General features: G+C 46.4%; 1 protein-coding gene across 6 annotated transcripts in view; it reads right to left on the bottom strand.

Moving 5' to 3' along the window:
* CACNA2D3 (calcium voltage-gated channel auxiliary subunit alpha2delta 3) overlaps nt 1-26863 on the bottom strand; it is a 2000770-nt gene that overhangs the window by 180417 nt on the left and 1793490 nt on the right. The window lies entirely within an intron of this gene.

The raw sequence follows: 26863 nt of genomic DNA, 5'->3' as shown, positions 1-26863 counted from the left end.
TTTATAATACATCCCTATGACCGGTATACAGTATAATACAGCCCTATGACCAGTAATGGTATAGTACAGCCCATGACAAGTATACAGTATAATACAGCCATTGGCCAGTATACAGTATAATACAGTCCATGACCGGTATACAGTATAATACAGCCCATGATCAGTATACAGTATAATACAGCCCTATGACCAATATAAAGTATAAAACAGTCTCCTCACAGAATAACTAATGAAATAATTAACTCCACCTGCGGACCTTTTAAAATGTGCCTGTAAGTAATTAATTAATAAACCTGTGCACCTGCTGGGTTACCTGCAAAACATGCACTGTGTGGGGTAATGAGGACTGAGTTTGCAGACCTATGTTCTAGGGTCATAAAGCCAGGAGCTGCTAGGAGCATGCTCTGTAACTATTATTAGATGGACTCCAACTACCAATCAAAGATTACTGAATAAGAAAACATGACGCATAAGTAACCATGTGTAAGCCATGGGGGAACGGAGTGGAATCCTTTGTATCCCTTTCTGGGGATATCTGTGAAAATAAGCCCATAGGCTTCTATACTGTACATTGCTTATCGGGTACAAGCACCAGAAACTTTTGCTTTCCGGAGCTTGAGGTATACCGATACATTGTAGACCCAGAGAATTCTATCAGGACTGCAGCGCCGGCGGTCAGCAGCGGATATCTCCAATATCCATTGTGGAGCACTTTAATGCATATGGGGATTGTGGAAAACCGGAAAAAAAACTGCAGTTTTCAAGATTTGACCACATTCTGGCGCTTAGTACATCCCACACACTGACACTCTGCACCTCTCTTGAATTATAACAGCTGTAGTACAAGACAAGATTAACAATGAGAAATGAATGGGGTGCATTGCAGTAGCATGCAGTTTGCATTCTAAGGAGCTAATGCTGAGTTGGCCATATACAGTATGTGTCCAAAAAGAACATTTGAAAAAGACGCATATAAAAGTAGCGTATTAACAGCCATAAGATACATCTACAGCCAACCAGCTCATAAGCACAAGAAAGGTTTTCTAACATGCTTTGATAGCGAAAGCAGATCACTATTAGCTGTGAATGACAATAAATTCCTTTAGAATACAGCAGGCATAGTCTTACTCCTTCATTATGAATGAAAGTAATAAAAAAAAAAATAAACTAAAATATGCCCACAAAATCATATAATGATAAAGCACCTATCAGCTTCAGAGGTCAATCTGCAATCAACCAATCAGAAGCGGCTGTATTACTGATACCTGTCATCACCAGCACTCAGGCACCCTCAAGAGAGCTGCTGACAGGAGTATCCGCATGTCACGTGGGTTTCAACCTACTGCAATAACATGTTCATGTAATAAATATTTTACTAAACTTGACTGCGTTTTGCTTCCCATTTCCATCGCTACAAGTGTAGAGGGATACAAATGCCATATACAACTGTGGGTGGGATCGGCGGCCGTGCGGGATGTCGTACGAACTCCGACATTTTTTGTAAACGGGCAATCACTTACAAGGCAAAACCATGCCTTGCAAGTGATTGTCCCTTAATAAAAAAACATCCAAGTTCGGCTGGCATTCCTTGCGGCTGCCGAACTCGGCCACCATTACATCCCATCCCACATCTACATACAAACGGAGACATACACTTTTTTTGTATTGTAGATATGCGCAGTACAAATTTACATATTTTACAATAAACAAACAGGCAAATGTGCAATTCAGCATGAGACTCGGTCCCCATACACTAGGGAGATGTATCTCAGCAATGAGTTGCATTCAATTTTCCTGCAATCTGGCTGGGAGCTTCCTGGGTGCCCTGCAATTGCGATTTGCTACTTGAGTGCAATTTTTACGTGCGATTTATCTCATGCAATCTAGTGTTATTAAACCTATATCCATGCAATTGCGATAAATATTACGTGCAGCCCGTGTGATCTGCAATTGCGATGGGAGACACACGGGAGTGCGCATTGCATCGCAATCGCAGGAAAAGTACATGCAATTTGACATTTTTCATGCTATCCGTCTCAGGAACTCATCTCAATTGCATGAAAACGTGCAATATCGCACTAGTGCAGTGATGGGAAACCTTTGGCACTCCAGCTGTTGTTGAACTACACATCCGAGCATACCCTGCCACAGTTTTGCTATTTGGCCATGCTAAAACTGTAGCAGGGCATGCTGGGATGTGTAGTTCAACAGCACCTGGAGTGCCAAAGGTTCCCCATCACTGCACTAGTGTATGGGGCCCTTAAGCCCTAGCAGGCCCAAAGCCAAGCCTCAGTCAGTAGTGACCATTGTGGCCTCAGACCTCAGCAGGAGGAGATTTATCAAACCTTTGGATTACCTAAATAATTTCCTTTCATTTAAAATCAGAAACACCTATAGAGGACCCCAGTCACACAGGGGGATACATATTTTAGATGAACCTAAGCTTTGACAGGCAGAACTGAAAACCTCATATTTTGGTGTTTAATTCTGCACCCTTGTAGAAATCTCTTCAATAAGGGCAACCTAACATTTTTCTGAGAGGTCTCCTATACATGTCTCTCCGCAAAAGGGCAGAAAAGGGCAGTGCTAAATCCCCTTTCAGTTGCCTCTTTCACAGCTAGAATCATTTTCCAACAAGGTCTAGTTCTAAGAAATCACTCAATAGGGTATTTTCCTACAGACCACCTGAAATGCTTGTCTCAGTCACATCCGGATTTCATAGAGGGCTTCGTAGCCTGTTCTGTACGAATTCCTGTCGTGAGATGTAAGAAGGGGTCCTTTCTAATTTGGCATCCATCATCTTAGAGCATAAATGTTTGTTTTAATCAAGGTATTTATACATATGTCTGGCGGTGCATGTTTATGTATAAATGTATTGCTCTGTGCGCTGTGCCAAATGTAAATGCTGTAGTGAGTATGACAGTGAACGGTACAAGAAGCGAAATAATATAATCCTTGCCAGAGGAATCACACAAAATCAGTCATTCCCGGGAAGAAAGGCTCAATATTCTTAATGTTTTCTGAAAGAACTATTGTTGTCCCCCATCGGATCACATTTCTCCTAATTTTTACAGGAGAAGCTCAGAAATCGAGAAGACCACCAAGTTTTGAATTGTTTATTAGTGACTGTCTGAGTTACTGCCCTTTGGCAAAAGGAAACTTCTCCGCTACCGCTAATAATTGGTTAGAAAACATAACTGGGGAGATTGAGTTTCCGCTGCACTGCAATGTCACCAAATGAATCTGCTCAATTGTCGTTGTCGAAAACTTCCAGCTCCTAACACAGCCATGATTGGGCAGTGTAATTAAATGACTAAATTATTCACATAATCCTAAAGGGAGGCTCCTTCTTAAGTGTAATAATTAAAGTCATGTTGACATTAGAAAAGGAATGCTATTTCAAGTCATTTTCATCCATGTCTGACACTTCCTTTGTGCGCTGGATAAATATTTGGGGGTCTTTCTAACATTCCAACTGAACTTATGATCACTTGTGCAGTCCTTGGAACTTGCTACTTGTTACGTTATGCTTAGGGCTATATGGCACATCAAAAAAATGAACGGAAGGGTCTAAGATACATATAAGAATATAGATGTCACATTGCCGGAGAAGGAATAAATATTATATAGCACTATAGAATATATGCAAAAACTAACCCTATTTACCTACAGTCCATCAAGCTGAATGCTAATCTGAAAACTTTTAATAATAAATACTGTGAAAAGTGCATTCATGTTTAATTTAATCTTGTAACATGGGGTAAAAAGCAGGATCTCCCTCTGTGTCTATCTATCTATCTATCTATCTATCTATCTATCTATCTATCTATCTATCTATCTATCTTTCTATCTATCGTATCTATCCAGTGCTATATTTGTAGGAAAATAAGTTCAGGAACTGAGGGCGGGGCAGAGGTGAGCAGTGATGTGGGTGGATCTACCAAGGGGGTGGGGCATCAATTGGTACATAAACTTTTTTAAAACACATAATGCCCTGAGTACTGCCATACAGTATATACACATAATGCCCCCAGTAGTGCCAGTTACATAATGACCCTCGTAGTGCCAGATGCACAATGCCCCCAGCAGTGCCAGGTGCACAATTCCCTCAGCAGTGCCAGTTACACAATGCCCTCAGCAGTGCCAGGTGCACAATGCCCTCAGCAGTGCCAGTTACACCACTACTATTTAAAAAAAATATATAGGTTCAGGAACTACGGGTCTTGGGGTGGAGCTATTAAAAAATTATAGATATACAGATGATATATAGTTTTAGAAAAGAAGGCACTCAAAATGGGCTTTAAAATAAAACTTATCTTATGGAAAATACATTTTGGCCCAGGACAGGTTGAGGACCCCAGTTCCTGCTGAAAAATAGGTCGGTCGGTCGGTCTGTCTGTCTGTCTGTCTGTCTGTCTGTCTGTCTGTCTGCCTGCCTGCCTGCCTGCCTGCCTGCCCGCCCTCCCGTCCGTCCGTCCATCTACAGTATCTATCTATCTACAGTATTTATCTATCTACAGTATTTATTTATCTGTCTGTCTATCTATCTATCTATCTAGAAAGAGAGAGGGAGACTGCCCCCTACTGTAAAATATAATAAGCTCTGTGACCATATAAGAACATTAAAGCACAGGGTGCAAGGTGAGGGGATTTATTCAGACAAGTGACTTTTCTGTTCCTTATAGAATCTCAACAATTTATTGTCTGTGAATGTCAAGTTTATGACATTAAGATTATATGTAATTGCTAATAAATAGTGATTATACAAAAAAATAATTATTTGTAATTGCTATAAACGGAATGCTAGTTACAAGATTAAACTTGAGAAGAAGCTGCTGTACTGAAGTTCTGAGGTACAGTACATGTAACATTAAATATCGTGTATTGGTAAACAGCAGTGTTTCCAGATCACTTGGCAAAGGGTACAATACATTACTTATAATCTGCTAATTTGGCAAGCAAATAGAATGTGATGTGGTGTTCAGTTAGTAGCTTCACCATAGATGTATTCTGGGAACACATATTGAAGGATTTCATATTTTACAATGAACTTTATGTCTTCCAGTGGTGGGGGTATATTGTGGGCCTGATTTGCACACAGAGGAGCACATAGAAGTGTCTATTGGTGGTCGCTCATATGTGACTTTAAGTAAATGCCACTACACTCTTGTGTACATCCGTTTGTCCGAATGTGCATTTAATGTCTGTGCATGCTGTAATACCAATTATTATTATCCTTTATTAATACTATCCAAATAAGCAGCAGGGTGGCAGAACCCAAGTTAGATGCCCTTGTAGGAGGTGGGGAGGAGGTGATGATATACATGAGAGAAAAGGGCCCTGTTTGTGAGAGCGTACAGTATAAAGAAGAAGGGCAGACAGACAGGGGTGAGACAAAGGAGAGTGACCGTGAGCAAGGATCATGGAGCAGTGGGTTAGGAGGATGAGAGCTGGAAGGCTTTGAGAAATGTAATACCATTTGAAGTTTTGTAGAGAGAGAGGGAGAGAGTTCCAGAGGTAGGGAGCAGCACAAGCAACATATTGGAGTCTGGAGGGGTAGAAGTAGTCAGTATTCATTTGTGGAGCGAAGTGGGTGGCCGAGAGTGTGAAGGGAGATATGGTCAATGAATGCTAATACAGGTTGAGTCTCCCTTATCCAAAATGCTTGGGACGAGAGGTATTTTGGATATGGGATTTTTCCGTATTTTGGAATAATTGCATACCATAATGAGATATCATGGTGATGGGACCTAAATCTAAGCACAGAATGCATTTATGTTTCATATACACCTTATACACACAGCCTGAAGGTCATTTTAGCCAATATTTTTTATAACTTTGTGCATTAAACAAAGTGTGTGTACATTCACACAATTCATTTATGTTTCATATACACCTTCTACACACAGCCTGAAGGTCATTTAATACAATATTTTTAATAACTTTGTGTATTAAACAAAGTTTGTGTACATTGAGCCATCAGAAAACAAAGGTTTCACTATCTCACTCTCACTCAAAAAAGTCCGTATTTCGGAATATTCCGTATTTCGGAATATTTGGATATGGGATACTCAACCTGTAGTAGAGGATTGGGCAAGGGCTTTGTAACATAGTAACATAGTAACATAGTATCTGAGGTTGAAAAAAGACAATTGTCCATCGAGTTCAACCTATTTGTGGTCTCCTATGCATGATGATTTGACTAAAATTTCTGACTGATGCTGCTGTCAGCCGTTGCATTTTATCCCTATTTATAGTAACTATAATGCATGACTATGCACCATACCCCTGGATATCCTTATCCATTAGGAATTTATCTAACCCATTCTTAAAGGTGTTGACAGATTCCGCCATTACAACTCCCTCGGGCAGGGAATTCCAAACACGTATTGTCCTTACCGTGAAAAAGCCTTTACGCCGTATTGTGCGGAATCTCCTCTCCTCTAACCTGAGCGAGTGTCCACGAGTCCTCTGTGTTGATCTAACCAAAAACAGGTCCCGCGCAAGCTCTGTGTATTGTCCCCTTATATATTTGTAGATGTTGATCATATCCCCTCTTAGTCTCCGCTTTTCCAATGTAAACATGCCTAGTCTTTCAAGCCTTTCCTTGTATTCCATCGTCTCCATGCCCTTAATTAGTTTGGTCGCCCTCCTCTGTACCTTTTCAAGCTCCAGGATATCCTTTTTGTAGTACGGTGCCCAGAATTGTACACAGTATTCAAGGTGTGGCCTCACTAGTGATTTATATAACGGGAGTATAATACTCTCATCCCTAGCATCAATACCCCGTTTTATGCATGCTAATATCTTATTAGCCTTCTTTGCTGCAGTCCTACTTTGGGTACTACTGCTTAGCTTGCTATCTATGAGGACACCCAAGTCCTTTTCCAGTACAGAATCCCCTAATTTTACCTCATTTAGTAGGTAGGTGTAATTTTTGTTCTTGTTACCACAGTGCATTACCTTACACTTGTCTGTGTTGAAGCGCATTCTCCATTTGGCTGCCCATGCTTCTAATTTAACTAAGTCGTTCTGAAGAGACTCGGCATCCTCCTCTGTATTTATAGTCTTACACAATTTGGTATCATCTGCAAAAATTGACACCATGCTCTCTAGACCTTCTGTTAGGTCGTTAATGAAAATATTGAATAATAGCGGTCCTAATACTGAGCCTTGCGGCACACCACTTAGCACTTCAGTCCAAGTTGAAAAAGATCCATTAACCACAACGCGCTGCTCCCTATTATCTAACCAGTTTTTGCCAAGTGCATATTGTGCTTCCTAGCCCTGATTCTTGTAGCTTGTAGATAAGTCTCATGTGTGGTACAGTATCGAACGCTTTGGCAAAGTCTATAAAGATTACATCCACGTCTTTACCCTGATCTAGGTTTGCGCTTACTGTTTCATAAAAGCCAAGTAAGTTGGTTTGACAGGATCTGTCCTTCATAAACCCATGTTGATTCCTTTTAATGACCTTATTGACTTCAAGGAACTTCTGAATACTATCTCTTAGAACACCTTCCAATACTTTCCCCACTATAGATGTAAGACTAACTGGTCTATAATTACCTGGTTCAGCTTTACTTCCCTTTTTGAATATAGGCACTACTTCCGCTATACGCCAGTCTTTGGGAACCATACCTGATATAACTGAATCCTTAAAGATCAAAGATAGCGGTTTTGCCAGTTCAGAGTGAAGCTGTAAGTGAGTGTGAGAAGTTTGAATTGGGTTCTCAAGGGGCAGGGAAGCCAGTGTAAGGGTGTGTACACACGGTGAGATCCTTTCTATGCCCGATTTTCATTTGTGATTTCCCCTGAACTCCCTGGAGCCCAGCACCACCGATTTTGACTAACTTTTCTTGAGATATGGACTATGTGTGCTTACGATTTTGGCTTATGTGAGATTTTGGCTTATGTGAGATGTCATTGACATGTGAGATGAACTAGATAGTACACCGATCTAGTAAAGATTGACTTACCTGCACAGTCTATCTTTTCTAGCGATGCCGACCTGGCGGGACTGCGCATCGGGATCGAATCGGGATCGCAAGGTGACTTTCACCTATATAGTCAAAATTGAAAGAAAATATCTCACCGTGTGTACACACCCTAAGGCTTGTAGGAGAGGGGAGGCAGATGTAGTATGTTTGGAGAGGAAGATAAAAGCATTGAGGTCAGATTGGAGTGGACAAAGGTGGGAGACTGAGGCAAGATAAGAGGTTACAGTAGTCAACTCTGGAGAGGACCAGTGAGTGGATGAGAGTCTTCTTGCCTCTAGGGACAGGAAGGGTATGTTCCTGAAGCGATGTTTAAGGTGAAAATCGCAGGACTGGGATTGGTACAGAACGTGTGTTTTGAATGAGAGGCAGGAGTCAAGGATAGTTCCAAAACAGCACACTTGTGGACTAGAGAAGATGCTGGTACTGTCAACAGATAAAGAAATTGTGGGAAGTGAAGTTATTCGGGAGGCTGGGAAGATTATTACTTATTAAGTGTAAGAAAGTGCTGAGCAGTGTGTTTCGTTTTTTTGTGTCGATCGTTTGTTGTTGTCGATCATGGGGTTGACAGTCTTTTGTTGTTGTCGATCATAGATTTGTCGTTCATTTGTTATTGTCGATGTATGTGTTGTCAATCTTCGGGTTGTCAATCTTTCTGTTGTAGATCTATGTGTGGTCGATAAGCCGTCCGGATATCAAAGGGAATAGCATAGAGACCTCTGGAGATACTAGCGAGGATAGAGGGGGAAAGGTCAGGGGAAGGGAAATAGATCTGATTGTCATCAGCATAGAGAAGATACTGGAGACCAAAAGAGCTGATGAACTCACTTAAACAGGATGTATAAAGGGAGAATAGAAGAGGTAAAGAACAGAACCTTGGGAAATACCTACTGTCAGTGGAAGTGAGGCCATGAGAGGAGACAGAGAAAGAATAGTCAGAGAAGTAGGAAGACAGCCAGGAGAGGGCAGTATCACGCAGATTGAGGGAGTGAAGGATTTGCAGGAGAAGAGAGTGGTCCACAGTGTCAAAAGCAGCTGAGCGATCAAGGAGAATGAGTAGTAGCCCTTGAATTTGGCAGCAATGAGGTCACTGCTGACTTTAGTGAGGGCAGTTTCTTTGAAGTGGAGAGCCCAAAAATCAGACTGTAATAGATGGCATGGAGTGGGAGAAAAAAAGGTGGTAAGGCTGATGTAGACAATATGTTCAAGAACTTTGGATTGCAAAGGGGAGGAGAGAGATGGGCGATAAAGAGAGTGTCAGGATCAAGTGTGAGGATTCTCAATGGGGGAAACAAGACATGCTTGAATGCAGAGGGCAGAGATTGAAGAGATGGTAAAAGAGGAACAGGCAATAGGAGAGAGGGAGCGGAGTAGGCGGGAGGGGATAGGGTCAAGAAGGAGATGTGGAAGGGAGGGGGGGCCTGATTAGGGCAGTGACTTCATCTACAGATACTGTAAGAAAGAAAGAAGTCAGAGTTGATATAAAGGATGACAAGAGGCAGACTGGGAAGGAAAGGGATGGGGTGATGACAGTCTGGTGGGAAGTGATGTCCTGATGTATGGATTAAAATGTAGATGTGAAGTGGGTGGCAAAATCAAGTGCAGAGAGTGAGGAGGGGAAGGGGTAGAGGTAGGAGTTGAAATTTGAGAAGAGACAATGGGCGTTGGGGGACTGGGAGAGCAGAAGGATCTTGAAATATCCTTAATACATCATATGGCGTGGTGTGGCCAAGCAGTGTAACATCTTTTATGTGTATTTTGCACCTGAATGTGCATCTTATTTGCAATCTGATACAGCAAACCTGCTTAATGAGATTGCACTTATAAAAATGGCAACACTTTTATATCTTTGTGCCGCTGAATCCAAATCTGTATACTGTACAAAGCACAATGTAATGCGTCTGTTGCATCGAAGCACTTCGTATACAGATTCAGACTCAGTCGCATTCTTGTGAAGCTGTTCCTTGTCACATAGCATTGTAATTAAGACATGCATTTGAGTGAAAGAATGGCAAAAAAGTTGCTTGCAGAAAGCCTAGTCGCACAGGACCTGGTGCCAATAAGGTATGTTTGGCACAACTGCAGCAGTAGTGTATGAGGACACATCTGTAGGACTCTTAGGAGACGGAAAGGGTAGCACTGTAGGTTGAGAGCATAAATTTGAAATGGAGGAAGTCTGCACTGGAGCGATGGTTGGTGACCACTTTTGAAGGTATCTGGTGCCATTGGAATGCCAAGGTTGAGGTGTGGATCATCTGAGGTGAGTAGTGACAGAGTTACCAGAGACATTGTATAGGGAAACAGCTTGATCGGGACAGGAAGGAGAGACAACAGGGCAAATAAATCAGTTAAGCAGGGAGAATAGGGACCGGGACATTGTGCTGGGGGTAGGAACTATTTATTGTGTCCCCCCAGGACCTGCCCCTGGCTTAGGGGCTCACAGAACTACCCAACTCCCCCCCCCCCCTTCATTGTGAATACTTTTATACTATTCTTTCCTAATGCCTCCTTCACAAAAAGTACCCAGCTCCAGCACAGCTCTCTATGGCCCTGGATAAGGATGCAGTGTCAATAGCCTCAAGGTAATACTTAGTGATGGTAGCTTTGGGAGGCACAAGTAGAGAAGTGGTGAGAGAAGTTAAAAGAGAAGATGTTGGTCAGAGAGTGGGAATGGGAAATTGGTAAAGTCAGACATATAGCAGTGGTAAATGAAGACCAGATCAAGTGCATAACCAATTTATGATGTAAGGGAAAGGAATTTAGAGGCATAGGTGTCAGTGGAGACATCGATAGGGATATTGAAGTCACCTAAGATGAAGGAGTGAAGGTCTGAAAAGAGGAAGTGCGGGAGCCAGGAATCAAAGATTTTAAGGATTTTGTAGATAGGTCCAGGGAAATTGTCACGATCCTGACTGTATTTCTCATGTTCAGTGACTTAATTCTGCTTATACTGCAAACAGGCATCTGCTTCACATACAAACTGCAGTCTTGATTACTTGCTGGTTAGCACCTGAGCAGGAATTCCACTGTGTGAGTAATTGCCAAGATCCAGTGTTCAGCAACCAGGCTCTCTGTTCATCACACCCAGCTTGCAGTAAAATCTTTACATGTTGTTCCTGCATAGCTCTTTCAGCACAATGTCTGCTTCCTAGTGTTTGGGCCTACTAGGCCTCAATCCACATCAGAGCCTAAGCCTAGAGTACTGCTGTGACAAGTACTGATCACCTGACTGCAGCACAGACAATTATGTGACTGTCTGAGCTTCCCTGCACCACCTGATAGTTCCAGCCAATCCTTGCACACTGGCTCCAATAAGAATGCTAGGTAAGGACTGCCTAATTGCCAGTGCTATGATTGTCATAACCTGTATGGATGTTTGCTCACAGCTACTTCCAGGTTACCTTGCTCCAGGAGATTGCATTCTGCCCTGAGACCTGAGTTCTAGCCTGCTTGCAGCTCTGTCTGGCTCCATCGGTGTTCCACCATCGATCTCCTGCTCCATTGGTGTTCTGCCATCGATTTCCAGCTCTGTTGGTGTTCCTCCATCGATACTCATCACCATCGGTGTTCTGCCATCGATACTCATCACCATCGGTGTTCCGCCATTGATCTCCAGCTCCATCGCTGTTCTGCCATCGATCTCTAGCTCTATCGGTGTTCTGCCATCGATCTCTAGCTTCATCAGTGCTCTGCCATCGATCTCTAGCTCCATCGGTGTTCTGCCATCGATCTCTAGCTCCATCGGTGTTCCGCCATCGATCTCTAGCTCCATTGGTGTTCCGCCATCGATACTCATAACCATCAGTGTTCCACCATCGATCTCTAGCTACATCGGTGTTCCACCATCGATCTCTAGCTTCATTGGTGCTCTGCCATCAATATCCAGTACCATCGGTATACTTTCTCCAGTGGTCAGTAACATTGTGTATTCCTTTATATTGGGACTTCGTCAGTGGTTTACATTGCAACTTCGTCTGCTATTGTGTGCTCATTATATTGGGACTTCATCAGTGGTTCACACTGCATCTCATATTACATCTTGCCATCAATGTCACATCTGCTACAGCATTACCCTTGTTCCTGTGCCAATGTTACTGCATTATCTGTGATACCGATTATTGAGTATAATACCATCTGCCGTTATCTGTACCATCTTGCGCGCTGAAAAAAAGACTTGTTTTATTTTATATTCTCCTCCATTCTGGTCACTCCTTCGGGCCTACACTCAAGTTTACCATATCCTGGTTAATGTATAAGAACTTTATCAAAGTTCTCAGATTCACATTCCAGTCGACCCCTACACCTGAGATCTCCACTGGTCAGAGTCAGACCTCAGGCGTGACAGAAATGATAGATGACAACTACACAAAGGTGAATACATTGGATGTGGCAAATAGCATAAACCTCAAATGTGGAGAATGAAAGGGTCAGTTCTGAGGGTACTGTATGAGTTGATAAAAGCAACAACAGAATAGAAGGATCCCTACACCACCACCATGATGATCCCCAGGCTGTGGGGTGTGAGAGAACAGGAGGCCTCCAGGGGAGAGTGTGGTGCGAGAAGTGATGGCTAGGAGATCAGGGAGATGAAGATGAAGAGTTCATGGGCGGGGACGAGTTTATTACAGACAGATCTGGCATTCCAGAGGGAGTTAAGTGTGATGCAAATGGAGTTAAGGAGCGGTGACAAAGTCAGATAAGGGAGGTAGCTGGGCTTAGTGGTGGGCAGTGCCGTAACTAGGCATTTTAGCGCTGTGTGCAAGAAACGACATTGGCGCCCCCCCCCCCCATGTAAGATAGGGGCAGTGCGCGCGAAAAATGTATAGGGGCGTGGCTTCATGGGGAAGGGGCATGGCCACAAAAATAATAGCAATTCATACTACGGTGCACAGTAGTCTACATTATTCAAATTACGCTGCACAGTAGCGCCACTACACCAGGTAGAGCCCCTTTTATACATTACAGCAGACAGCGTCCCCCTTTTTACACATTACAGCAGACAGTCTCCCTTTTAACACATTGCGACAGCCAGTCCCCCTTTTTACACATTGCGGCAGACAGCGTCCCCTTTTTTACACATTATAGCAGACAGCGTCCCCTTTTTTAACATTACGGCAGACAGCGTCCCCTTTTTACACATTACAGCAGACAGCGTCCCCGTTTTTACACATTACGGCAGACAGTGTCCCCCTTTATACACATTGCGGCAGCCAGTCCCCCTTTTTACACATTACGGCAGCCAGTCCCCCTTTTTACACATTGCGGCAGCCAGTCCCCATTTTTACACATTGCGGCAGCCAGTCCCCCTTTTTACACATTGCGGCAGCCAGGCCCCATTTTTACACATTGCGGCAGCCAGTCCCCCTTTTTACACATTGCGGCAACCGGTCCCCCTTTTTACACATTGCGGCAGCCAGTGCCCCTTTTTACACATTGCGGCAGCCAGTCCCCATTTTTACACATTGCGGCAGCCAGTCCCCCTTTTTACACATTGCGGCAAGCAGTCCCCCTTTTTACACATTGCGGCAGCCAGGCCCCCTTTTTACACATTGCGGCAGCCAGGCCCCCTTTTTACACATTATGGCAGACGGTGTCCCCATGAGAGAGAGAGAGAGAGAAAGAGAGATACATACTTACCATCTCCCCGCTGACAGGCTCCTCGTGCAGCTCCCTCGGTGCAGGCAGGTGAGAAGGAGGAGGGAGGGGGACTGGAGCCGCAGCAGCGCTATTTCATTCGTAGTAAGCGCCGCTGCAGCATCCCCCTCTCCTTCCGTATTGGCTGCCCGGCGCTGCTGTGGATGCTGGGATGGAGGAACCGCATCCCAGCATCCACAGCAGGGCCGGGCAGCCAATACGGAAGGAGAGGGGGATGCTGCAGCGGCGCTTACTACCAATAAAATAGCGCTGCTGCGGCTCCAGTCCCCCTCCCTCCTCCTCCTTCTCACCTGCCCGGCGCTGTAGCTCTCCTCCACAGCGCGGCGGCGCACGGCGCAGACTTCAGAGGCATGTAATGAGTCAATTTGACTCATTACATGCCGCTGGCCGTGCGCCCTCAGGGCAACTGCGCTGTGTGCTAAGCCCACTTGGCACACACGTAGTTACGGCCATGGTGGTGGGGTAGTAAGACCATGGTGGGAGAGACATGAATGAACATGGAGGAATGGGAGAGGTTAGAGAGGGAAAAAGTGGCATGGAAGACAGACAGAGGAAGGAGATAGGGAGGAGGATAGGCATGGAAACAGGTTGTAGAATAAAGTATTATGTAGACGCTGAGGTGTATATTTACTAAAAGTCAATTTGGGTCAATGTTGATCAATTTATTTTTTTTATTTTTTTTATGTTTGGTCGATTTTGTGTTTCAGGGTCTAAATCACACATTTACTAACAGAAGATTTTTGACATTTTAAAAAAAAGAAAATGTCAAAAATCATCTATTAGCAAATGTGGGATTTAGACCCTAAAACACAAAATCAACCAAACATCGACAAAACATTGACCACAAATCGATCCAGATACATTTTTAGTAAATATACCCCTAAATCCCACATTTACTAACAAATGCTTTTTGACATTTTTTTTAAAAGGATGTCAAAAATCATTTATTAGTAAATGTGTGATTTAGACCCTGAAACACAAAATCGATAAAAAAAAAATCAACCCAACATCGACAAGAAAAAAGGATCAACATCAACCCAAATCGACTTTTAGTAAGTATACCCCTGAGTGAGGGCGGGAATTGAAAAAATTAAGATAATTGTGTAAATGAGGCAAATAGACCCCTAACAATCTAAACACTATCATCCAAATGGCTTTGCAGCCTAGACAACACTAATACAGCAAGTATAGCACAATTATAACAACCTACCCCCTCCTCCCACTGCGGTGGCAATAAGAGTGTAAGACAAATAAATGGAGAGAGGGCAGTATACATTCACTGATTCACAATAAATTCCTGCCTTAATTGAGATTTTAACTACTTTTATAAATTAATGATAAACAACCCTACAAATATTTTTCAAACTGACTATAGAAACACAAGTCAGCAGCAGCGGTTACACAATCAAAACTTTCTCCGTCTGATCACAGCCTTCTAAGCTTGCATTGGTGCACCTGGGAAAGCAGCCGCTTGCACTGACTCGCCAGTGACACAAAAATAACAAACACACTGGGGGTCATTCCGACCCATTCGCACGCAGCGGTTTATCGCTGCGGTGCGAACGGGTCCGGAATGCGCATGCGCGGCGGCCGCAGTGCGCGTGTGCGACGTTGCCCGGCGACAGGGGTTGCGGGTTACGTCGCGTCTACCGAAGGAAGCGGCCGCAGAGCCAACCACAAAGAAGATTGACAGGAAGAGGGCGTTACAGGGCAGATCCAGATCGTTGGCTGCCGTTTTCGGGGAGTGGCAAGGAAAACGCAGGCGTGTCCAACGGATGTCTGACGTCAAAGCCGGCCCCAGCATCGAAGAGATCGTCGCACAGGGTAAGTAGGTATAGGCCTAGTCTTGTTTTGCTTGGATTTTTATAGCTTAGCAGGGCTGCACAAGCGATCGCAGTCCTGCTAAGCTAAAATACACTCCCCCATAGGCGTGGACTAGTTGTTCGCAGCAGCAGCAAAAAGTTGCTGGCTGCGATCAACTCGGAATGACCACCACTGAACCGACCATTTCAGCAAGCACTACTAGTAGAGATGTGCGCCGACCCCTGTGTTTTGGTTTTGAATATATATCTCCTTCGTGTTTTGGATTTGCCAAATCTGCCCCTGAATATTTTAGTTTTGGTTTTTAGTTTTTATGCCCCTGTCATTTAAAAAAAAAAAAAAAATTGCACCACCAAGATGCTTGTGTGAGCATGGAACATGTTGGAATTCACCCAGCTGTAATGCCCTCACAATATTGCTGGAGTTGTCAGAAATCACAAATTCCGAGGCGAGTCCAAGCTGGGTAAACCATTTTGCAATGACTTCCCTGAGTTTCTCTAAGAGGTTGTCAGCGGTATGCCTCTTAGTGACACCAGTGATACACAAAGTAGCCTGCCTCTGAATGAACTGGTGTTTGTCAGATGCTGCTGGTATTGGTGCTGCTGAAGGCAATACAACCACCCAGTGGGCTGTCACAGTCATGTAATCTTTAGTTCTGCTTGTCCACATATCTGTGGTTAAGTGGACAGTGGGTACAACAGCATTTTGTAGGCCACTAATTAAGTTTTTTAACGTCCCTGTTCAGGCTGGAAATTAAACTTTTCGAAAAACTTTTGATGAATGTGCTGCAAGTGACGTAACAAGGAGGAGGTTCCTAGATGGTTAAGGGGGGTAATCACGCAGCGATCGCTGCTTAAAATCTAAGTAATCTGACTAGATTGCTTAGATTTTAAGCATGATCGCTCCGTGTGTACCCCTCACAGCGATAGTGATGTGCAGCCCCTCGCATCGCTATCGCTGGTGCTAGATCTAGCGGTTCGCTCAGCACACATCTCTCCCACATCGGCCAGTGAGTACTGGCCTTAACTCTGGCTTACTTACTCTGGCTTTACAAACACTACAGATGGCTTGAAAGGCTTCTACTAGCAAGTTGCAGAAGTGCACTAGTCCTCCATTTCATTAATGCAGTTGTTCAGGAACGCATGGATGTGCAGCTTTGGCCATGCACCATCCTGAAATGACCTGTCACATGGTCATGCATTCTATAAGTGACAATCCCATAGAAGTTTGAAAAATGTTTGGGGTGTTCCAGCCTAATGAGAGTGGCATATGATTGGCTGAAGGCAGCATGTGATTGGTAGTTGTGGCAGTCAAATGCTCACATGCTGCCCTTCTTGCCTTCAGGCCCCGTTTTCAACTCTGCTACTCTGACCGCTGTCACTTACAGCAATAGACTTTTTACCGGGATGTGGTGTACAAGGTTGACAGTTATTAGATCAACAGTGTCTAGGTCGACTCTAAAAGGTAGAAATGCTCAAAGTCAACAATGACAAAAGGTCAACACACAGGAAATGTCAACACATGAAAAGGTCTACATGATCATTTTAGTTAATTTTGGTGTAATTATCTCCGTATTAGCACATGGAACCCAAGTAGCGCTTCGCTCGCCATGCTTCGGGCAAGGTGCCTTGCTCTGCTGCACTCAGCACAGGTTACTATTCCCAATCATAGTCCACATGGATGTTAAAGTATGAAAAAGTTCAAAAAAAGTTTTAAAAAACTCGCGTTGACCTTTTGCTGCATCTACCAGTGCCATATCAACCTTTTGTCAGTGTTGACCTATTATCCGCATCCCTTTTTACTGCAGGAGGATCACCCTTTAATATGTAAAAACATATATATATATATATATATATATTATATATACTGGATAATATGGAAATATATATATATATATATACTAGGTGATTCATCGCACCCTACGGGCGCTCTTCACACCATCGTAAGGGGCTACGCCCCGTAATCTCTACAGAAAAGTTAAGGTGTAGAATAGTAGTTGTATAGTTTGTATCGGTGGAATAGGAGGTTTGGTCGTGGATAGATGTAGTATGACAAAAGGGAATGTCATGGTGAATGGGGTTCAGGGTCTTGTGAGTGGGTGAACAGTGTTTGCAGGGGAGGGTGTACAGAATGTGGAAGGAAATGACATGTATAGTAAACATGGTTGGGTAAGTAAAGTATGTGAAGAAATGTTTTAAATTTGAAAAATTTGTTTGAAAACGACATTTTTAGTAAATTGTTGGTCTCCACCAAGGAGTTGTTTGTGTGTGAGTGGTTTGGGGAAATGTGAAAGTTGTGTTTGTGAAAAAGGGGTGGTAGAGGTGTGGGGCATTGTAGAAAGGTGTGTGTTAGGTATGGGGGTAGTGTGTTTGGGTGTTGTGTTTGGGTGGAGGTGTGGGTGTTTTAGAGGTAGGGCCATTGTTGTTGTGTGTGTGGTTGAGTGAGGTGGAGTTGTGTTAACGTGTGGGTGTGGGAATGAGATGTAGGTTGTGAGTGCTTGTGGTGAGGGATAGAGGTGAAGGGTGTGCAGGTGGTTGTGTGGTTATAGAAGGGGACTTGTGGATGGGTTAGTGATTGTAGAGGTGTAGTGGAAGTAGGTGTATGTAGCGATAGTGAGTGGTGGGGGTTGTCTTGTGTGGAGGATGTGAATGTGTGATATCTTTAGGGAGGTTGTGTGTGTGTGTGTGTGTGTGTGTGTGTGTGTGTGTATGGTTGTTTTGATATGTATCATTGGTTGCAATGGTTAGGCATAATCCGTGTTGAGGGTCAGAGTTTGTAGGTAGTAGGTGTTGTAGTTATAGCATGGTGGAGGACGGTGATGGAATAATGTTTGTTGTATAGTATATTGTGGAGGGGGTACATAGATAGTGGGGGTTGTATAGAAAATGGGGTGTGTGTGGGGCTGGACAGAGTGAGGGTGGATGGTGGATGTGGTCTGGGCAGTGTATGAGTTGGCGTAGGGGTGAGGGGTGGGTGAGGGGTTAGGAGGTGTAGTAGTTGGTGGAGTTGTATGTGTGTGTTGTTGGGTGTGTTTGTTGAAAGGTGTCATGTGTGTGGATTTTCTGCATAGGGTGGGTTGTGTAGGGTATTGTGGTGTGTGGATGGGAGGTTGGGGTGGGGGGGTGGGGGTGGAGTAGGAGTTGGCATGTGGGTGGTTGTTAGTGAGACGGGTACAGTTATGGCCTAATTGTTGTGGTTATGGTTTGACAGATTCCATGGGCTGTTTAGAGAGGGTGGTGGGTGTGCAAGAGGGGTAGTGTTGTGCAGGATTGTGGAGGGTGTGGAAAGGAATGCTGGAGTGTTATTTTGGAGTTGTAAGTGGTTGTGTGTGTGTGGGTGTTGAAAAAGTGTTGGGTAGTGATGTATGGTTCTTGCGGAATAGAGTGGGGGTGGGTGGGTGCCTGTAAATGTATTGGTGTAGGGGTGAGGGATGGGGGTGGTGACAAGACGTGCAGTGTGTGATGGAGTTGTGCATGTGGGTGTTAAGGGGATGGAGTTGGAGGTGTGGATGGGTGTGGTGTGTTGATATGTGATGGATTGGTGGAGGGTGGTGGGGTTTATTTTTGTTGGGGGTTAGGGTCGTGTGCATGGAAGGTGTGGGCAATATGTGAAGGTTTTATGTATATGTTTTTGGGGTGGATAGAAGCTGGTCGGGTTTTTATTTGTGGAGTTTGGTTAGCAGGTATGGGGTTATGGTGGGTGTGGGATGTCCTTACGGTGTGTGGGGTGTTCAGGAGAGGGGTCTGTTTGGGTGTGAGTGTGTGTGTGTAAGAAAGTGTGTTGGCTGTGTGTGTGATTTGTGTATGGAAATGTGGCATACCTCCCAACCTGTATCTGGAGTGAAGAGGGACATTTTAGATATGTGCGGGGGCAGCGTGTGGGGTTGGTGATGAAAGTGGCGGTGGCCTTGTAAAAAGTGGGGTGGCTTGTGGTGGTGTAGAGAGAGCAGATTGTGGGGTAGGTTTTTTGTCATAGAGGGGGCAGGTTGAGCGCTCAGTGAGCTGCTGCCATGCCCCCTCTCCTCTGGCTCCAACGCTGCTGTGTTAGGCAAAGCAGTGAATGGCAGGTGGGTGGCAAGGTCGCAGCCCCCACCACGCGGGACACTGTGATTCACGGGTGGGACAGCAGAACAGACCCTAAAAAAGGGGAGTGTCCTGTGGAAATGGGGATAGCTGGGAGGTATGTGTGGTGTGATGGTGATAGGGGCAGGTGTGAAAGTGGGTGGGTGATGGGGGTGTAAAGATGGTGAAAGTGTAATGTGTATTGTTTTTTTGTGGGGGGGGGCTAGGATACATGTGTGTTGGTAGCAGTGTGCGTGTGTGGTATATGTGGGTTAAGAGGCAGCAGCTGTGGGATGCGGGCCCCTCTCCCCCCCCCTCCTTCCCCACCCTGAGGTGAGTGGGCTGTGAGGGGAGCTGTGTGCTCAAGGGAGGCATGCTAATGGATGGCCATAGGGGGATGGGAGTTGGGGGGTGGGATGTCTGATATGTTGGTGGGGTTGCATCTATGAGTGTGTGGCTTATGAGTAGATGCGTGGGGAGGGGGTGCGGGTGTATGGTGGTGGGAGGGGATGGTTTTTGTGTGTGTGGGGGGTAGGAGTGGGGAGAGGGCTGGCGCCGGCAGACAGACAGGCGGGGCGAGGGAGTGGGTTGTGGTAGTGTTTCTGTTTGCGGGGATGTGTTGAGTGGTGCTGGCGGAACATTGTGTGGCGGGGTAGGGAGACTGTGTTGGGGTCGTGGTGAGGGGCGGTTGTTATGGGGGGGTGCTGAGGGGTACTGAGGGAAGACTGTGTTCTGGGGTAGGGAGGGAGTTTAAGGTGTGGTTGTGGGGAGGGGGAGTGCCGTGGGCGTGGGGAGGATGGGGTGCTGCGGGAGTATGTTGCGGCGGTGCATCTGCAGTGTGTTAGATGGTGGAGGGGGGTTTGAGTTATCGGCTGTGTGGTGAGGTGGAGTTGGGGAAGAATGTGTGGCGTGGTTGGGAGACTGAGGTGGGGTTGTGGGCAGAGTGGGTGTGCTCTGTGCGGCCGTAGTGTGGAGGGTGTGCTGCGGGACTATGTGGCTGGGTGACGCCTGCAATGTGTCAGATGGTGCAGGGGTATTGGTTGGGGGTAAAGAGTTATTGGCGGTGTGGTGAGGGGGGCTGGCGGAACATTGTGTGGGTGGGTTGGGAGACAGTCTGAGGTATGTGCTTGCGGAACGGCTGCAATGTGTCAGATGGTGGAGGGGTGTTGGTGGGAGTGAATTATGGGTGGTGTGGTGAGGGGGTCTTGCGGAACACTGTGTGCCGTGGTCGGGAGAGTGTTTTTGGTGGGGTTGTGGGAAGGGGGTGTTGTTCTTGGCGGTGTGGTAAGTAGGGCTTGCGGAAGACTGTGTGGCGAGGTAGGGAGACAGGTTGAGCTGGGGTTGTGGGGAGGGGTAGTGCGCACTGTGTGGGCGTGGGGTGGATGTTGTGCTGCGGGACTATGTGGGGGCGGGGCGGCTGCAATGTGTCAGATGGTGGAGGGGGGTGTGTGATATTTTGGCTGTGTGGTAAGGTAGAGTTGGGGAAGAGTGTGTGGCGTGTTCGGGAGACAGTCTGAGCTGGGGTTGTGGGGAGGGCGGGTGCGCTGTGTGCGAGCGTAGTCAGGAGGGTGTGCTTGCGGCACTATGTGCCTGCGTGAGGGCTGCAATGTGTGAGATGGTGCAGGGGTAGTGGTTGGGGGGGAGAGGTATTGGCGGTGTGGTGAGGGGGGCTGGCGTGCCAGTGTGTGGTGAGGTTGGGAGACAGTTTGAGGTAGGGTTATGGGTAGGGAGGGTTGACTCAGTGCGGCTGTGCTGTGGACGGTGTGGTGCGGGAGGATGTGTGTCAGATGGTGTAGGGGTTGTGGGGCTTAATTATCAGCGGTGTGGTGAGGGGGGCCGGTGGGAGGCTGTGTGGGTGAACGTGAGGCAGTTTGTGGTGGGCTTGTGGGGAGGGTGGGATGTGGCCGGTTGTGGTGCGGGACTATGTGGGCGTGTGTCGGCTTTAGTTTCTCCAATAAAGGGTGGGGGTGGTGGGTGGGGGGGGAAGAGTTATCTTGGGTGTGGTGAGGTGGGCCGGCGGGGCTGTGTGTGGCGGGAGGGTAGACAGTGTGTTTTGGGATTGTGTGGAGGATGGGCTGTGTGCGGTCGTGCTGTGGTCTGTATGCGGGCGTGCTGTGGGTGGCGTGCTGCGGGACTCTGTGGCGCGGCTGCAGTATGTTAGATGTTGCGGGGGGTGGATTTATCAGCGGTGTGGGGAGGGGGTCAGGTGGCACACATTGTGCTTGGACAGAAGACAGTGTTTGTGTTATGCACACCAGTGCCAGCAGGTATGTACTGGTGTCTGAACGGAGAGGGATGCAAAACAAATGAACTCACAGACAGACTGGGGAATATGACATTACATACACAGAAGGTGATAGGGTAACAAAATAAACACAAAGTGAACAGAGAAGCCCAAAGGCTAAGAAACTGGGTGTCTCCCTAGTATTAGGAATGCTCAGATGGAAAGAAGCGAGATGTTGTGATTTAATACGTAGAGAACCCGAAATGCTGTTGCTAAGGGCAACAGCAAAACCCTAAAGGGTTACCAACGGGTGTGGCAGTAAACTCCTTGGTCAGAGATGGAATAATAGACACAAGGAGAGTCTCCACAATCCTAGTCCTCACTTGCAGTGCACTGGTTCAGCTTACTGCCACTAAACTGACACCTGAACACCTTGCACAGTGAGAAAGGATTTTGGCAGGCAAGCCTGAGAATACAGCCGCAAACTTGCTAGGTTCACAGAGTAGCAAAAGAACCCCAGCAGGTTAAACGACTGACTCCAGTCTTACTGCTAGGTCTGGATTGGCAGAGTGTAATACCAAATCCCAAGGCCTATTTGCAGTAAGCAACAAACAAATACAAAGTTTACACAGTACTAGCTAGCTTTCAGGAACTGACTAACCAACACAGATTCAGCAGCATCTGCCTAACCTGAGAAGAGGGTTTATATAGCAGGTGCTGTCCACGCCCCACTCAGACCTCACAGACTGAGAGCACAAAAACCAGCACCGGATCCCCTGCCGTGCACAGAGCCTGTAACCACTGCACAGCAAAAGACCCGAACCGGAGTATCAGCTACGCTCAGGTTACTCCGCTAGCACTTGTCTCCCGGTTGCCATGACGACATGGCAGCACAGAGCAGGAGACCCTAACAGTACCTCCCCTCTGACGAGGGGTCAAAGAACCCCTACCACCGGGTTTATCGGGGAACTGCGAGAAGAAAGAGCGTAACAGTCTGGGGGCATGAAGATCACAACTGCGCACCCACGACCGCTCCTCCGGGCCATACCTCTTCCAGTGCACCAAAAATGACAGCCGACCCCGAACCATCTTGGAGTCAAGAATCCTTTCAACAACAAACTCCCTCTGGCCACGTATCAGAAGAGGGGAAGGTCTTCCACTGGAAGAAGGATTACTAATCGCCCGTTTTAAAAGGGAACAATGAAATGTTTTATTGATACCCAAAGAACGGGGTAGATCTAACTGAAATGTTACCGGATTGATAACCCTAGTGATCTTATAAGGACCGATGAACCGGGGGCCTAACTTATGAGATGGCTGTCTCAACTTCAAATTCTTGGTAGACAACCAGACGAAGTCTCCTAATTTGAAGCTGCAGGGTCTTTTCCGCTTATCAAAAACCCTTTTGGTCACTAATGACACAGACACAAGGGCTTTCTTCACTTTCCTCCAAATACCTCTAAGGACCGAAACCACAGAGGAACCACCAGGCGTGGAGTCCAGGGGGTCAAAAGAATTGGCCTTAGGATGATGCCCATACACACAAAGGAAGGGAGAGATCCCTGTAGCAGAGTGAGCCGCGTTGTTATAGGCAAACTCCGCCATGGACAGATGAGCAACCCAGTCAGTCTGACACTTGGAGACATAACACCTGAGGAACTGCTCTAAGGACTGGTTCACCCTTTCAGTCTGCCCATTAGACTGTGGATGGTAGCCTGACGACAAGCTGACAGAAATCTGGAGATCGGAACAAAATGCCCTCCAGAATTTGGCCACAAACTGGGATCCGCGGTCAGAGACCACATCAAGTGGCAACCCGTGGAGGCGCACAACATGCAGCATAAATAATTCAGACAGGCGTCTGGCCGATGGCAGCCCAACCAATGGAACGAAGTGCGCCATCTTCGAAAACCTGTCAACGACAACCCAGATGGCTGTCATCCCCGAGGATTTGGGCAAGTCCACCACAAAATCCATTGAAATCTGGGTCCATGGCTTAGATGGAATAGAGAGTGGATGTAATGGGCCAACAGGAACCCCTCTAGGAGTCTTATTTCGGGCACAGATGTCACATGCCCGAACCCACTGATCCACATCCTTAGCCACCGAGGGCCACCACACCGCCCTAGATAGCAACTCCCGAGTTCTGGCAATACCCGGGTGACCTGCCGACTTCTTGGCATGGAATTCCAGGAACACTCGCTGTCTTAACCTAGGAGGCACAAACAAAAGACCTACCGGAAGGTCTGGAGGAGCCTGCTCCTGTGCTCTAAGGACTAATGACAAGAGGTCCTGGGTAATGCCCACTTTAATACATGATGGGGACACAATGGGCAATGGCTCCTCGGTGGTCTCCTGGATTGGAGCAAAACTCCGCGAGAGCGCATCAGCCTTTATGTTTTTTGACCCAGGGCGATATGTTATCAAAAAATTAAAGCGAGCAAAAAACAAAGCCCATCGTGCCTGCCTGGCATTGAGGCGCTTTGCTGACTCTAAATATGCCAAATTCTTATGGTCGGTGAGAATTGAGACCACAAACTTAGCCCCCTCAAGCCAGTGTCTCCACTCCTCGAGTGCATCCTTAATAGCCAACAATTCCCGGTTACCCACGTCATAATTCATCTCGGCAGGCGAAAATTTACGGGAAAAGTAAGCACAGGGATGAAGGCGATTATCAGACACCCCCATCTGAGAGAGCACTGCCCCAATACCCATCTCAGAGGCATCCACCTCCACCACAAAAGGACGCTCTGGATCTGGGTGTCGCAGCACCTTGGCCGAGACAAATGCCCTTTTGAGACGGGCAAAAGCCGCTTTGGCCTCACAAGACCAGTGAGCAACATCCGCCCCTTTCTTAGTGAGTGCCACCAAGGGAGCCACTATAGACGAAAATCCAGCGATAAATCGTCTATAAAAATTCGCAAAGCCCAGAAAACGCTGAAGCGCCTTCAAACTAGTGGGCTGCACCCAATCCAGGACTGCCTGTACCTTGGAACCCTCCATTTGGAAACCTTCTGGGGAGATAATATATCCTAGAAATGCGATTTGCTGAACTTCAAATTCGCACTTCTCCAGCTTCGCCCCAAGCCAGTGGTCTCTGAGTTTCTGGAGGACTAAGCGTACATGCTTCCGATGTTCCTCCAGGGAATGGGAGAAGATTAGGATGTCATCTAAGTATACAACTAAGAATCTATCCAAATATTCCCTGAGCACATCGTTCATGAAGTCCTGGAAGACTGCCGGGGCATTACAGAGCCCAAAAGGCATCACCAAATATTCATAATGCCCTGAGTGGGTATTAAAGGCAGTCTTCCATTCATCCCCCTCTCTTATTCGGATTAGATTGTACGCACCGCGTAGGTCAATCTTAGAAAAAATGGTGGCAGTACGAAGCTGGTCAAACAAGACCGAAATGAGAGGCAGTGGGTATGAGTTTTTAATCGTGATACGGTTCAATTCCCTGAAGTCGATGCAGGGTCGCAACGAACCGTCCTTTTTACCCACGAAGAAGAACCCCGACCCAACTGGAGACTGTGAAGGTCTGATAAATCCCTTAGCCAAGTTCTCCTGAATGTACTCTGCCATAGCCTGAGTCTCAGGACGAGACAGGGAGTACAACCTGCTCTTGGGAAGCTTAGCATTCGGCAACAAATTAATGGCACAGTCATAGGGGCGATGGGGAGGTAGTACCTCTGCAACTCTTTTGGAGAACACGTCCGCAAAATCTGCATAACATCCTGGCAATCCTGGCAAATTTAGCTGCGAAAGCCTGACTGGAAGGCTCAAGCAACTCCTGAAACAATCAGTACCCCAACTAAGAATCTCCCCAGAGACCCAGTCAAATTGAGGATTGTGGGCCCTTAACCAGGGTAACCCCAACACCAATGGGGCAAAAGTACAGACAGTCACATAAAAGGACAATTTTTCAGAGTGTGTGGCTCCAATAAACAAAGAAATCTGGCTAGTGCAAGAGGTAATCTTACCCTGGGATAATGGTTCCCCGTTTAACCCACAAATCTCAATTTCCGATGCCAAGGGTACTAAGGGAGCAGAGTGTTTCAGGGCGAATTGGCGGTCCATAAAAACCCCGTCGGCCCCACTGTCCACAAAGGCCTCAGTCTTGACAGTTTGACCGAGGATCTTCAAGGTCACCGGAATGATAAAAGTCTTCTTGGGAAATTCTGACTTCTGGCCTGACAGGATATTTCCCATCACCCTCAGGCCCTGAAGTTTTCCGGCTTTTCTGGGCATGATACTACCACATGACCTTTATTCCCACAGTACAAACATAACCCCTGCTGTCTCCTCCGCGTCTTCTCACGCGAGGAGAGGCGGGTAGCCCCAATCTGCATAGGCTCCTCGGAAAATTCCTCAGAGTCTGAGGTTCCTTTGGGAAAGAAGGAAACCTCGGTCTCCCTTTCAAGCCTGCGCTCTCTCAGCCGTCTATCCACCCGAATGGATAACTGCATGAGCTGATCCAAGCTATCAGGCAAGGGATATTGTACCAGTTGGTCTTTTAACTGGTTAGAAAGACCTCTTCGGTACTGGTGTCTCAGGGCTGGGTCATTCCACTGGGTATCATGGGCCAACCTCCGAAACTCCGTACAATAAACCTCAACTGGCCTTCGCCCTTGCTTAAGGATCGAAATCTGAGCCTCGGCTGAGGCCGTCTTGTCAGGGTCATCATACAACATGCCCAGTGCCGTAAAAAAAGCATCAACACTTTTAAGCGACGGACAGTCAGGCTGCAACCCATATGCCCAGACCTGTGGGTCTCCTTGTAGCAAGGAAATCACTATGCCCACCCGCTGAATCTCCGACCCAGAAGACTAAGGCCTAAGCTGGAAATATAGCTTGCAGCTCTCCTTGAAACAAAAGAACTGCGAGCGATCTCCAGAAAAACGATCCGGGAGATTTACTTTCGGCTCCTTAACCCCTGAAGGTACTGCTGCTGCTGGAGCTCCGGCAGCGGCCTGCGAGGTGTGCATTTTAATGGACAAATCATTAAATTGTCGAGTCAGGACCTGCACCTGATCGACCACCTGTTGCAAAGTATTTTGAGGGGTATGCTCCATATTCCCACAAAATTTCAACAGGAGTATTGG

The sequence above is a fragment of the Pseudophryne corroboree genome, chromosome 9 (assembly GCF_028390025.1).
Source record: "Pseudophryne corroboree isolate aPseCor3 chromosome 9, aPseCor3.hap2, whole genome shotgun sequence".
NCBI lineage: Eukaryota > Metazoa > Chordata > Amphibia > Anura > Myobatrachidae > Pseudophryne > Pseudophryne corroboree.
This window is presented reverse-complemented; position numbering and strand designations above follow the sequence as displayed.